Source organism: Bos mutus, chromosome 3, assembly GCF_027580195.1.
Source record: "Bos mutus isolate GX-2022 chromosome 3, NWIPB_WYAK_1.1, whole genome shotgun sequence".
Classification (NCBI taxonomy): Eukaryota; Metazoa; Chordata; class Mammalia; order Artiodactyla; family Bovidae; genus Bos; species Bos mutus.
This window is the reverse complement of record NC_091619.1, coordinates 72,872,782-72,885,537: the sequence shown is the minus strand read 5'-3', so window position 1 is coordinate 72,885,537 and position 12,756 is coordinate 72,872,782.

Sequence of the window (12,756 nt, the reverse complement as noted above, 5' to 3'; positions counted from 1 at the left end):
GCCCAAGACCTAGAGAGGTCAAGTGATTTTGTAAACCAAGGACACAAAAGTGCATGCTTAGAACTGGCTTTAGGTCCCTATTTAGGGTTATTCCAGCTCTACACTGTGACTTGGTAGATCACTTTATCAAGCTTTACAATTTGGAGAGTGGGCAGTAGTAAAAGAAGTTGTGATAGGGATGGCTAGGGAAAGGTAGTTGAGAAGAGCGAATCCCTAACCCTATTTTAGCTCTAACATTTAATGAAACCACTGCCTAACGCTGCCTGTTCTAGAATAAAGACAAGTCTGTCCACAGCTTTTAGCTATAGTTCAGCATAACAATATTTTCACACTGCATTTTGGATCCTTTCATGGGAATATTCCACTATCTTCATCCTTAAAGCAAAATGTCATATACTCCAGAATTCTCAGGCTACTGCAAAAGCTTTAAAATTAACATGATTAACTGTGTACAGAGATCACAGAAAAGAGATTACCTTAATAAAACCACATGCCCCCTCCCAAACTTTTATAGAAATCAGAATCTGGCCTGCTGATCTCAAAGCAGAAAGAAAAGTATTTCTACTGCCATTGCTATTAGTTTCATTAGGTACTTTGTTTGTAGGGGCAAAAAAAAAATTGGAATTCAACCCCTGGCGGGGGGCGGGGCGGGGAATGTCTGTTAGGAGAACACTAGGTTGGTAAACTCCTAACCAGAGTTCCTTTATTACCTCATAGGATCTTGCTTTCCTTACAAATAAAGCATTTCTTTCTTAGCTTTCTCACAACAGTATTTCCCATTTGGGTTTCTATTTGGGTTTCATAGCAAATTGAATTACAGAATTCAATCAGTCTCAAACATTAAATCTATTTCTCATTACTGCTGTGTTTATACTAATAATACTAATTATTCCATCCGCCTCTGCCTTTTTTTTTTTTTTTTTTGTCTCTGCCTTTTAATTTCTTTGTATGGGGAGAACTTGCTAACAGGCTGCGTAGGGCTTCTTTTAATGACATTTTGTATCTAGAAGCCATTAGTATATCCTGAAGGAAATTTCAAATCATTTTTTTTGATAGAAGGGTGCCTCAAACTGTCCAGCTTGGTCTTATAGCCCACTCTCTATGTATTTACATGAGGAAAAGAATGCCAATTTCTGTTTGAATAAAAATGAAGTGAAAATGAAAAGGGTAGTATTAATCGAGAGAGCAACATTATTTTAGACTAGCGAGTGGGTAAGAGTATTTCAGAAGAGCTGGAGTGCTGTATTTTAAGTAAGAGTTTCTAGAAAAGTGAGGAAGAGTAATAAAAGGCTGGATGAAAGGGAGAAATTAATGTTATTAGGGGAGTAAGAATGAGAAAGGGGAACGAATGGGGATGATAGAGAGGAACGGAAGGAATTGGATGGCAGAGATCAGACCCAGATTCAAACACAGCCTCATCTCTTGGTGACCACGCCCCCTTCAGACATCCCTGGAATTCCCTTCCTCTCCCTCCCTCTCTCCTCGCAGAAAGTGATGAAAAATAATGCATATATTAGAAATATGTTTCATTTCATCATTATTTATAACAAGTTATTTTTATAATGTGGTGGATAATTTTTTAGTCATGTTCAGTTCAGTTCTGTTCAGTCGTTCAGCCGTGTCCGACTCTGCGACCCCATGAATCACAGCGCGCCAGGCCTCCCTCTCCATCACGAACTCCCGGAGTTCACGCAAACTCACGCTTTGTAGGAATACGTATGCAATTCTGAAGAGTTGCCACTAGATGGAGCCCTTATATCTATAGTACAATTTTATGTATCTCAATCAGCAAGTCTGTAGCTTGGATAACCCCACTCTGGACAGCCCGTTTTTACACCAGTCCTGCTGATAGAACAATAAATAAGTGTTAATAAACTATTTCTAAAACTGTTAACACCCTTTTTCATACTCTTTTGAGAGAATTAGTTTGAAATAATGCTCTAAATTTAAACAATACAGGCAAAAAAGTAAAAGTTTTAAGCTTATTTTAATCAGTTTCTATATTTTTGACTACACCTCTCAGGTTTTACCGACCACCCAGGACCCAACCACAGAAAGAAAGAGTCTCTCTCTCAACTTCAAGTGAGTGTGTGATTTTAAATTCTGATATTCCAGTTCAGATTAATTATGACATCTGCCAGTTTAATTGTTCTTTAACCTCCTTTGGTTCTCCAAATATTTTGTAGAGGTATTTTAACAAGTTTCCTTCCTATATGCTCATTCCAAATATGTGGGAAGATATTTACCACAAATTATTTAAAATATGTATTTTTAGATGACCCCCTCCAAAACTTAAACATCAGGAATTAACTATACAGGCCTGGCATGCTGTAGTCCATGGGTTGCAAAGAGTTGGACACGACTGAGCAACTAAACTAAACTGAAGTGAGCATAATCTTGATTATGTAAATCTAAAAGTAGTCCAAATCTAAATATGTGTATATACATATACAGCTTTATTTCCAGGTGACACCTGGTAGTATCAAGGTATCCAGCATAAATTCTTAATTTTTCATTTTATCTATGTGTAAAGAAATTAATATAATATTATAATCAGATTTGGGCTTTCCTGGTGGCTCAGTGGTATAGAATCTGCCTGCAGTGCAAGAGACGCAGGAGACATGAGTTCGATTCCTGGGTAGGGAAGATCCCCTGTGGGAGGAATTGGCAACCCACTCCAGTATTCTTGCCGGGAAAATCCCATGGACAGAGGAGCCTGGCGGGCTCTAGTCCATGTGGTCACAAAAAGTAAAATCCTACTGAGCGCATCATCAGATATTATGTATTATAAACCGAATACAGAATGTATTTCAAAACACATCTCATAAACTGATAATCAGATTCAAGGGGATGGTTTAAAATCTCCCCCAGCCTCCCTTCTTTCAACCAGAATGTCTGGGTGTTGAAGGCACAAAGCCCCTAGCAGCCTTGGTGACCTGTGTCCTCAAGCTATTTTGGTTCTTAGACATTTGGAATGTCAGGGCCTCTACTGGCTAGATCATTGTTTAAAAACCGAATGTTTCTGTTTACTTCTTCTAAGCTTATAATTATATCCTCACTCTCATGGCTTAGCGATGGCTTAGCCATCATCCTTGTTTGGTCCTCCTCTGTGCTAATTCCACCAAAGGCCTATTTATTCCTGTTTGTGGTATTTCTCTGCCAACCATTTAATCTTTGTTTCTTCTGAACCCAAGCAAAGGTAGAAAGAACATACAGTGTTCCTTCCCAAAGTCTATGTAAAACTATTTAATCCTCCAGTGTTTTCCTCCAAAGGAAACAGTTTCCCAACCCACTACTAATACAGTATGTTCTTAGCAAATTCAGTCAACCTTCTTTGGGGGTTGGTGCCTTATATTAGGTTGGCCAAAAAGTTTGCTTGGATTTTTCCATCAGGTGTTATGGAAAAACCCAAACGAATTTTCTGGCCAACTCAATAACTTCTCTATGACCTGAAGCATGTTGATTTTAGTGCACCATCTTGGGTTTGCTTACCAAATGTGCTTTCTCTCTTTTCAGAAGAGAAAAATATCTCCTAAGCAAATTTAATTGTACACAACATGGCCACACATTTTAAAGCAAATACAGATGTTCACCATGGTTTCATTCTTTTTAATACAGCTTTTGCCTTGTTTTATTTGCTTTATTTTCTATTTCATCATCTTTTTTCCTCTCTTCTTAGATTTCCAAGAGCTTTTCATGACAGTTTTGGCTGTGAAATCTGAACTAAATATTAGAACAAAAATTAGGAGAAATTTGTACTGAGAATGAGAAAAAAGTTACTTGAAAACTATTTCTGTACTCAAATAGTGTGGGGTTTTTTGTTTTGTTTATTAATGCTTGTGGTACTTTTTTATTTCTAGATTTTTTATATCAAATAGCACCTAAAGTATTTTCACATATAGAGTGTTTTAGGGTTAAAATACTTTAGTGTTTTAGTGCTAAAATACTTTAGCACCTAAAGTATTTTCACATATAGAGTATTTCCCTGGTGGCTCAGTGGTAAAGGATCTGCCTCCAATGCAGGAGACGCAGAAGATGTGGGTTCAATCCCTGGGTCAGGAAGATCCCCTGGAGGAGGAAATGGCAACCTACTCCAATATTCTTGCTTGAACAATACCATGGACTGAGGACCCTGGCGAGCTACAGTCCATGGGGTCTCAGAATCGGACACAACTGAGCGATTAAGCATGCACCACACACAGAGTATTAACTTTATATTCCTGGGAAGAAACTCTAGGTGAGGACTTTCTATCCAGTTGTCAGTTTAGTTCCCTCAAGTACTGAGATATTGATCCCCTCAGAGTACATGGACTTGTGACTTGTTGCTTTCACTTGGGGCCTGGAGAGACCTCATCTATTTTACTCACCTATACCCCATTATGCAGAACAAGCATGACCGTTTTCTGTCTGTGCCATGATGTAAAGAGGTTGGGAAGCTCTGGTTTTAGTTAAAACAAATGGGAAAATCACCAAGGTTGGGTTGGGTGTGGAGCCCTAAGCAGCTGAGGGAAGAGAAGAAAGTTGTGAAGAACGGTTGCTTAAAATGCCTACAACCCTCTGGAACACTGCTTGCATGCCTCCCACCATGTATAGGATGCCAACTGTCCAGCTGTGTCACCTCACTGAAAAATAAGTGAATGATGGACATATTTGACACTCCATTTACTACTGTTGATGTTCATGAAGCCAGGAATCACCCATAAAAGAGAGTTGTTAGGTTGTGGGCAAGATCCATTTTCCAAATTTGATTTTTCTTCTATGTTATCATTATACACAGTGTTCTTGACTTGCAACATTTGTCTTTACTTGCTGTCCTTCTACTTATTTTAATCTCTGAAAGCCAGTCTTTGGACATAATTTTTTGCCATACTAAAGGTGTCGTTCAATTTAGCAATAAGTGTTTTCCATTTGATATAATCACACAGTGTAATTGTGATCAAGACAGATTCCCTAGCAGGCCATCACTCTGTGTTCTTCATGAAACCATGAATGTTGCTAGCAAATGTTACCAATCTGTTTGTGACCATTTCTCAGAGAAACTCAAACTCAAGACTCTCTTTCTGTCTTTTGCAATCTCTCTCTCTCTGTCTGCATCTCTCACACACAGAGGCACACAGACACACACAGTATCAGGTACTAATTTTTTTTTTTTTTAGGTTTTCACATATTTCTCCAAATGACCTAGATCATCATAAAATACTGAAAGGTAAGGGACTATGTCTTCTTCTTGTTCTTTTCTTTTTAAACTTCCCATATCCACAATAATATATACTCATATTTAGAATATTCATCCAGACCTATATGTACATTTGAATAGTTCGCTAGCTTAGAGAGGTGACTAAGTAATTATCTCCCAAGTCTTCCTCTGAGCCATCCTAAGATTTGTCCTGTAGCCAATCTATGTGTTTATCCTTTAAGAAAAATTATCAGTGATTAAAACAATGTATCTCTTTTGCTGTGCATTTAATAAACATATGTTAATGAGCAAAGGATTTTGAGAACGGTGGGAAATAAAAATATAAATAAGCCATGGTCCTTCCTCTCAAATGCTCAGTCTAATGGAAAGACAGACGTGTAACCTGCCTAGTAAATACTACTGTGCTGCTACTGCTGCTAAGTAGCTTTAGTCGTGTCCGACTCTGTGCAACCCCATAGACGGCAGCCCACTAGGCTCCTCTGTCCCTGAGATTCTCCAGGCAAGAACACTGGAGTGGGTTGCCATTTCCTTCTTCAATGCATGAAAGTGAAAAGGGAAAGTGAAGTCGCTCAGTCGTGTCTGACTCTTAGCGACCCCATGGATTGCAGCCTACCAGGCTCCTCCATCCATGGGATTTTCCAGGCAAGAGTACTGGAGTGGGGTGCCATTGCCTTCTCCAAATACTACTATATAGGTACAAAATATAAGGTGATACCAGAGAACAGTGCAGTATCACTTTCTCTCCCAGAATAACAAAATGGCAAACACTTCCTTTCAGCTTTATTGTGTGTGTGTGTGTGTGTTTTTAATGTGGTCAGAGAATATTTTTGGTTCCCCTAGGAAGGCAAGGTTCCTGTCCCTCATATATGTTCTTTCTCAAAAAGGACAAAGTCTCAGGTGACAGGGAGAATCTAATTCACTGCAGGATGTGTGCAGTGCATGCTCAGTCTCTAAGTCCTGTCCAACTCTTTATGATCCCATGGACTATAGTCCACCAGGCTCCTCTGTCCATGGGATTTCCCAGACAAGAATTCTGGAGTGGGAGCCATTTCCTTCTCCAGGGGATCTTCCTGACCTAGGGATCAAACCCACATCTCCTGCATTGGCAGGCGGATTCTTTACCACTGAGCCAAAGCCTGATAACAAACGCCCACTGTCCACTTAAAGAGCTCAGTCTCAGGAAAGGGAAGAATCTAACAGTTAAACTTTAGGGTCTCTTGAAATCTTTGCTTTAAAATAATTTGTTTTAAACACCTTTAAAAATGTACATACTTCTGGTGGACTTGCATATTCTAAATACTTATGTACATAAAGAAAAGATTACACTCTTTGTATTAATAAACACATTCATATTAGGAAGATCAGTTCAGTTCAGTTTAGTCGCTCAGTTGTGTCTGACTCTTTGCGACCCCAATGGACTGCAGCACGCCAGGCCTCTCTGTCCATCACCAACTCCCAGAGTTTATGCAAACTCATGTCCATTGAGTTGGTGATGCCATCCAGCCATCTCATCCTCTGTCGTCCCCTTCTCCTCCTGCCTTCAGTCTTTCCCAGCATCAAGGTCTTTTCAAATGAGTCAGTTCTTTGTATCGGGTGGCCAAACTATTGGAGATTCAGCTTCAGCATCAGTCCTTCCAATGAATATTCAGGACTGATTTCCTTCAGGATGGACTGGTTGTAGATACTTTTTTTGTGTAAGAACAGAACAGGGCCCATGAGAATTCAGGAAAAAAAAAAAAAAAACACTTGAGCAGTATACCTATGATAAAATTTTCTAAAAAGTAGAAGACTAAAGACTGCCTAGAACTATGGCGATACAGACCAAATCTCACATGTACCATTTAGATGGACAGCTGAAATGCCTATGTGGTCAGTCCTCACACCCTTCTCTAAAGGTCCCCCAGTGTCGACCATTGCAACTGCCCTGGCATCATCTCCTCAGCACCAAGAAGTGGAAGTCATATAAATTTCCACAAGTTATTCTGAGGGGAAAATCTCCTCAGAGATTACACTGGCCAGAGAAATAACAGATATGGTTTTTATGCAACAAAATTTCAGAGTTTTTGTTTGCTATTTGAGATGAAAAATCAAGGATTTTCAAATTCAGGTTAGGATTAGCCTAGAGGTGGGACAGCAATGATATAATAAAGGTGGGTAGGTCAAAAGTATGAGTTCAACCATGGTCTGGAAAATTAGCTGCTATTGTGGCTGAAGTGGCTGGTGGGTTTTATTTGTGAACAATGTAGTGTCTCTGTGCAGCAACTCAGACAATGGGAATTATTAAAACTATGCGATGGACTGTGAGGCATGCTTGAATTTGAAAATAATATTGTGCTTATTAAATTCTTAGAGGTATTTTGACCTTCAGATATTACTTTGGGCATATTACTGAAGATCAAGGTTAAAAGGTATTGAAAAAAGCCCAGTAATTACATATGGTCAGTGGTCCGTATGCGAGGTCATTTTTTTTTTACTTTATTAAATTGAACTATTTACCCAACATCTCACCTGAATCCAGAAAGAACAGCAATGGCGTGTGACGTTTTGGGTTTTTTCATAAAAATTATGTATATTTAAGGTGTACAACATGATTTGATGTACAAATACATAAATAATTACTACAGTCAGTCTAATTAACATCTCATTGCTTTGGTCACCATAGTTGCCATTTTGTGTGTGGGGAAAACACCTGAAAGATACTCTTTTTAGCAAATTTCCAATATTCAATACAATACTGTTAACTAGTCATCAATGCATATTAGATCTCTAGACTTATTCATCATACACCTTCCATGTAAACACCATCATTCCATTCAATTTTTCTTGATTTCCAAATGCTTGTGGTAACTTAAAGCAAAAAATGTACTAATACTGGCAAGATTGGCTATTTGTGACTATATGCTGAACTGTATGATAAACTATAGAAAACTCTGTAAAAGTTATGTCTATAACCCTTTAAGGTACATTATGTATCAGGGAGTCACTTAACCTCAGGAAATTGAGAAGGGAAATCAAATTATTTTAAAAAAATGAAGAAATCAAATTTAAATTCTCAGTACATCATGAGATGTTAAGTGTTTCAGATTCTTATCTGAAGAATGAACAGATGATGTAGAACTATTAAATAGTATCAGGTGGCCTCTCAGCCTGAAGGAACTCAGGTTGTCCAAAGTATGTCCAGTCAGTATAAAAAGATGCAGAAAAACCTAATCATTGTTTATTAAGGCAGACTATTTAGTCTTCTTCTAGGCATCTGCTGACTGATTTTAGAGATGACAACAGAAATTAAAAGAAGCAGTCTCTTATATAGCGTATGTCAATTCCAAGGCATAACTGCTTGTGAAGATTCTATCATATTTTATTTGCCTGTTTCAGAAACAGATCTGCTGAACTGTCCTTAGTGCTTCATGGAGCTTTAAAGATTAGTCCCACATCAGTCTATTCGAATGCTTCCTACCTGCAAAACACGGATGTCTCAAATCCTGAAACTCACTGAAATATTGATGTAAAAAGTTATTTTAGCATAAGCAAGGACACTGTACTCAAATGTATTATCAAGATCACCTCCAAACTCTGCAAGTAGCAGAAAATAAGGTGTTTAACTGGATTTCAGAACCCTGTAGGCCCTCCTGGAAAAGCAGAAATTTAATGGGCTTCTAGCATTTCAAGAACTCGTTGAGACTGTCAAAGGTTTCAGTAGGAAATTCTAACAACTAGAACAGCAAGTCATTAGTGAGAAAGAAGAAAGCATCTCTAGTGAAATCTGTGTCCAGGGGACTTTAGCACTGCCCAAAGAGCATATTTTATTCAGACCATTTGAAGTTAGATGTACCCCCAACCCCCCCCCACCCCCGACAGAGACTGCTGTACAACAGTGGCTTGTCTCCTACTTCCTGGGTGACGTTGTTTTTAGCTTTTGCATATGTTGGGAGGGTGAGTCAGGTGAAGGGTTTCACTACTACTTGAAAACTAGCTCTCCAAGAAAGGTGAAATCAATTCCTCTATAGTGTGACTTTCCCTCCTCTCCTTAGGGCAGTTATACTTAAACACGGGCCAAGCTAAAGTCACAGAATGAGGTATTTAATCATAGGATTTCAGAAAGTAGCCCAACTAGAGAATAGTCTCCTTAGAGCCTCTGAAAGTGTAATATGTAGGTCTGCTTTCTCAGGATAGGTTGAAACTCCAAGTCCTTATTATAGATTGTCCTGATATCCTACTCTGGTTTGATCAGTTTATTATCAACTCCAGAATGACAGAAGAGGGCACACAGGAGGCCTTGTATCGGATAAATAAATATTTACTAAATAAAACAAATTTAAATTCTACTTACAAAAGCTGTCTTGTGGAGGGGCAGGGGGAACCACCGATTTGAAAGCTGCTTTTGCTGCTGTTAATTTTTTAGTATTTGAAAAGATGTTTCAAGCAATAACATATTAGGTGTGCAATACTCCTGCCAGGCAGTGTGTGGGGCTTTGGAAAGGTGAAAATTGTTACAGCAAGCTGCTTTCATTTATTAAGCTAAGCACGCATATGCCTTTTGAAGGGTCCCTTTGATCATAAAGTTAACATTTGTGCTGTTCATCACCAGAGGTTTTACAAGGCCCCCCTTATCCATTCTACAGCACACTTACTGCTTTCTTCCTGTATCCCCAGATAAGTCTCCAGGACCAGATACCAGCAAGTCATTTTGTCTGCTTTCATTAGTTTGGCCACACAAGGAATATTCTTTCTTTACATCTCAAGTGCTCAAATTGCCATGTGAAAACCAACTCTCTATCAGTTTTTCTCCATATTTAATTCCCAGCTTTTTTTTTCATTTTCTGCATTGGTTCCCATGGTAACAAGTCTGTTGGCAGAGAAGGTGTGACTCTGATTCTAGCTTTCTGCACAAATTCGAAATTTTTCTAGTGATCCTCAGGCGAGTGTCATATAAACAGGAAGCAAGAGAGCACAGTTCCCTAAGCTAATGCCTCTAATCCCTTACCCTGCCATATGCATTTCCCACCCTATTCCCCAAACCAGGCCTGCTGACCCCAGAGAGGAAGGTCAGCACTTAAGCAAACTGTGCAGAGTCCCTTCACCTGTCAATACAAGGATTCAAAGGGCCCTTATATCCAACTACAGATGCAAGCGTTGAAATCTTTTCAGTTGGCTTCCTCTTCTAAATGTCAGTGACTTAACTGACATGAATGCATAATTAATGACGTCATCTGGGGGCAAAGTGGAGAACCAACTTGCGCTCATTTTTCTAAAAAATTTTCTCAGTGTGCTTCTAAGATGTTTACACCCCAGGGATTATGTAGATCTTGAAATAGCCTTAAATCAGTGTCTCATGATAAGTGGGGACATTGATTAAACAGACTTTCCCCCAATAGGTAGTTAAGTGGTATGTGAGAAAGGGCAAGCAAGTCATCCCAGAAAACTGAGTTCCTGAAGAGAGATTAATAAAGACGTAGATAAATGAAGAGGACATTGTCCCTGGTGGCTGATTGTGAACCAGGGAGCTTCAGTTGGCACAATTCAGGGTTCAAGAATGGAAAACTAAAGAAATGAAATAAAACGAAAGCTAAGGAAATGGAGTGTAGAGAAAGGAGTTTTTAAGAGTGAATCATTTGCAGAAAGGAGCCTTCAGGTAAGAACGGCTTCTTGCAGACTTTGACCCAACTCTATCCACAAAATATTTTTCCAATAGTTTCTTTTAAAAATAGATTATATTTCTTTTGAATTTTAGAATTCCTTTGTGGCTTGGCATTGTTATACGCCTAGCAACCCCATATCTCCTAGGTCCTCAATATTTAGAAAAAAGCAGGAACTGTTCATCACAGTCCTCATATCTGAATGTGCTTTTAACATTTTTCTTTTAGAAAAGTTAATGAATTCAGGGGAATGAAAATAGACATTAGAAATTAAAATATGGGTATCTAAGCTATAGTTAAGAAAATTGTAAATGGTTGCTTTTTTTGTTGGCTCCTATAAAATATGTGATGCTTATGCACACTGAAGTTTTAAAGTTAGCAGATTATATTGTACAAAGGTATTTTTTGCCCTTTAAAAGTTATTTTCCTACATTAAGAAGTTTTCTTATATTAGAAACTTTTTATTGAAACTCAGGTTTTATGTCTCTGTATAGACAGACATAGGTGTTTTTCTTTGCACACTCATTTTGCACAGGTAAAGTAATGAGTTAAACAATGCCCAGGTATGCAGGTCAACTGACCATTATATTAGCTAGATTAGGAAGAGTATTTGATGAATGGAGGGAAAAAAAAATCACCTTATATTTCTTTGTGTCTTTCTGTCCCTCTTCCCCTTTCCTTATTTAGTCAGGAAATCTTATGTAATTTTTGAATAGTCCACAGGAAAACCAAGATGAAACTCTCAGGCAGATATAATATAAAGCAGTTCCTGTATCAGCTATGGTAATTTATTTTCAGAATGTACTGCTGTAATAAGTTTTATTTTCAGTACTTGCAGTCTTTCCACACAGAGGACTCTTATTGGTCTTGAATGTGGAAAGGCATCTGTTCAGGGCAGAAAGAAATGTTTTATGTTAAGTCTTACTCTAGAAAATTTGGTTTTAGCTTTGATGACACCTAGTGTCAATGGAATGCAATAAATGTTTAATACGCTTTATGATGTTTAGGCATTTCTCATTAACATCCTCAGCTACGTTTTCCTCCTCAAAAATGCAAGCCTTAGTATTGATGTGAAAAATAATTGACACATAAACCACATATTTTTAATCTCAAGAGCCAATCAAGTTTCTCTGTGTATTCAGTGTATAGAAGGGACTAAAGGAAGCTTAAGGACAATGACACTGTCTTCGTATGAAAGAGGAATTTTTTCTTAGTTGAAAATGAGAGGTAAAATCTACTGAATTCTGTTTATAAATTTTAAAGACCACCAAAAATAACCTTGCAAAAGATTTGCAGGTACTGTAGTTTTATTTTTCCCACTTTATAACCACCTAAGGGCACGCCCCCACCCAGCTGTATATAAATAAAGTATAATATGAACTACAGTCTCTTTCTATTCAGAGAAGAAATCTTAAATTAACAACAGCAAATCTAAATAAAGATGATGATAAAATTTTAATTGGCTTAAGAATTAAAAGGATACTAGATACTATGTTTTTAGGATTTTTAAGTATCCATGAAAATTCTTTCATTCCTAAAATATTTTATAGTTGATTTCTTTTGACCTCAGTTATTTTGGGGCATAATCCTTTTATTATCGTATAATGAATCTCTAATTCCACCTATTTACTTAATATTTTTCCATATGCTAAACACATGCATACACACACATTTTCCACTTTTCGTTTGAGGTCATATAATTCAGTTAGTGAAATATTTCACTCTTCTGTAAGTTTAAAAACTAAATCCTAAGCAGAGATGCAACACTGGGCCACAGTTTTAATAAAATGAAGACAGTCTCTAGGCTCATACTCTTTTATGACATCTGATTTCTCTACCATATGTGCAGCACAACAGTGACATCTTAAGGCCAAGTAACTAAAGCTCCTTTAGCCAGAGAAAGAACTTGAATTGGGATCTGTG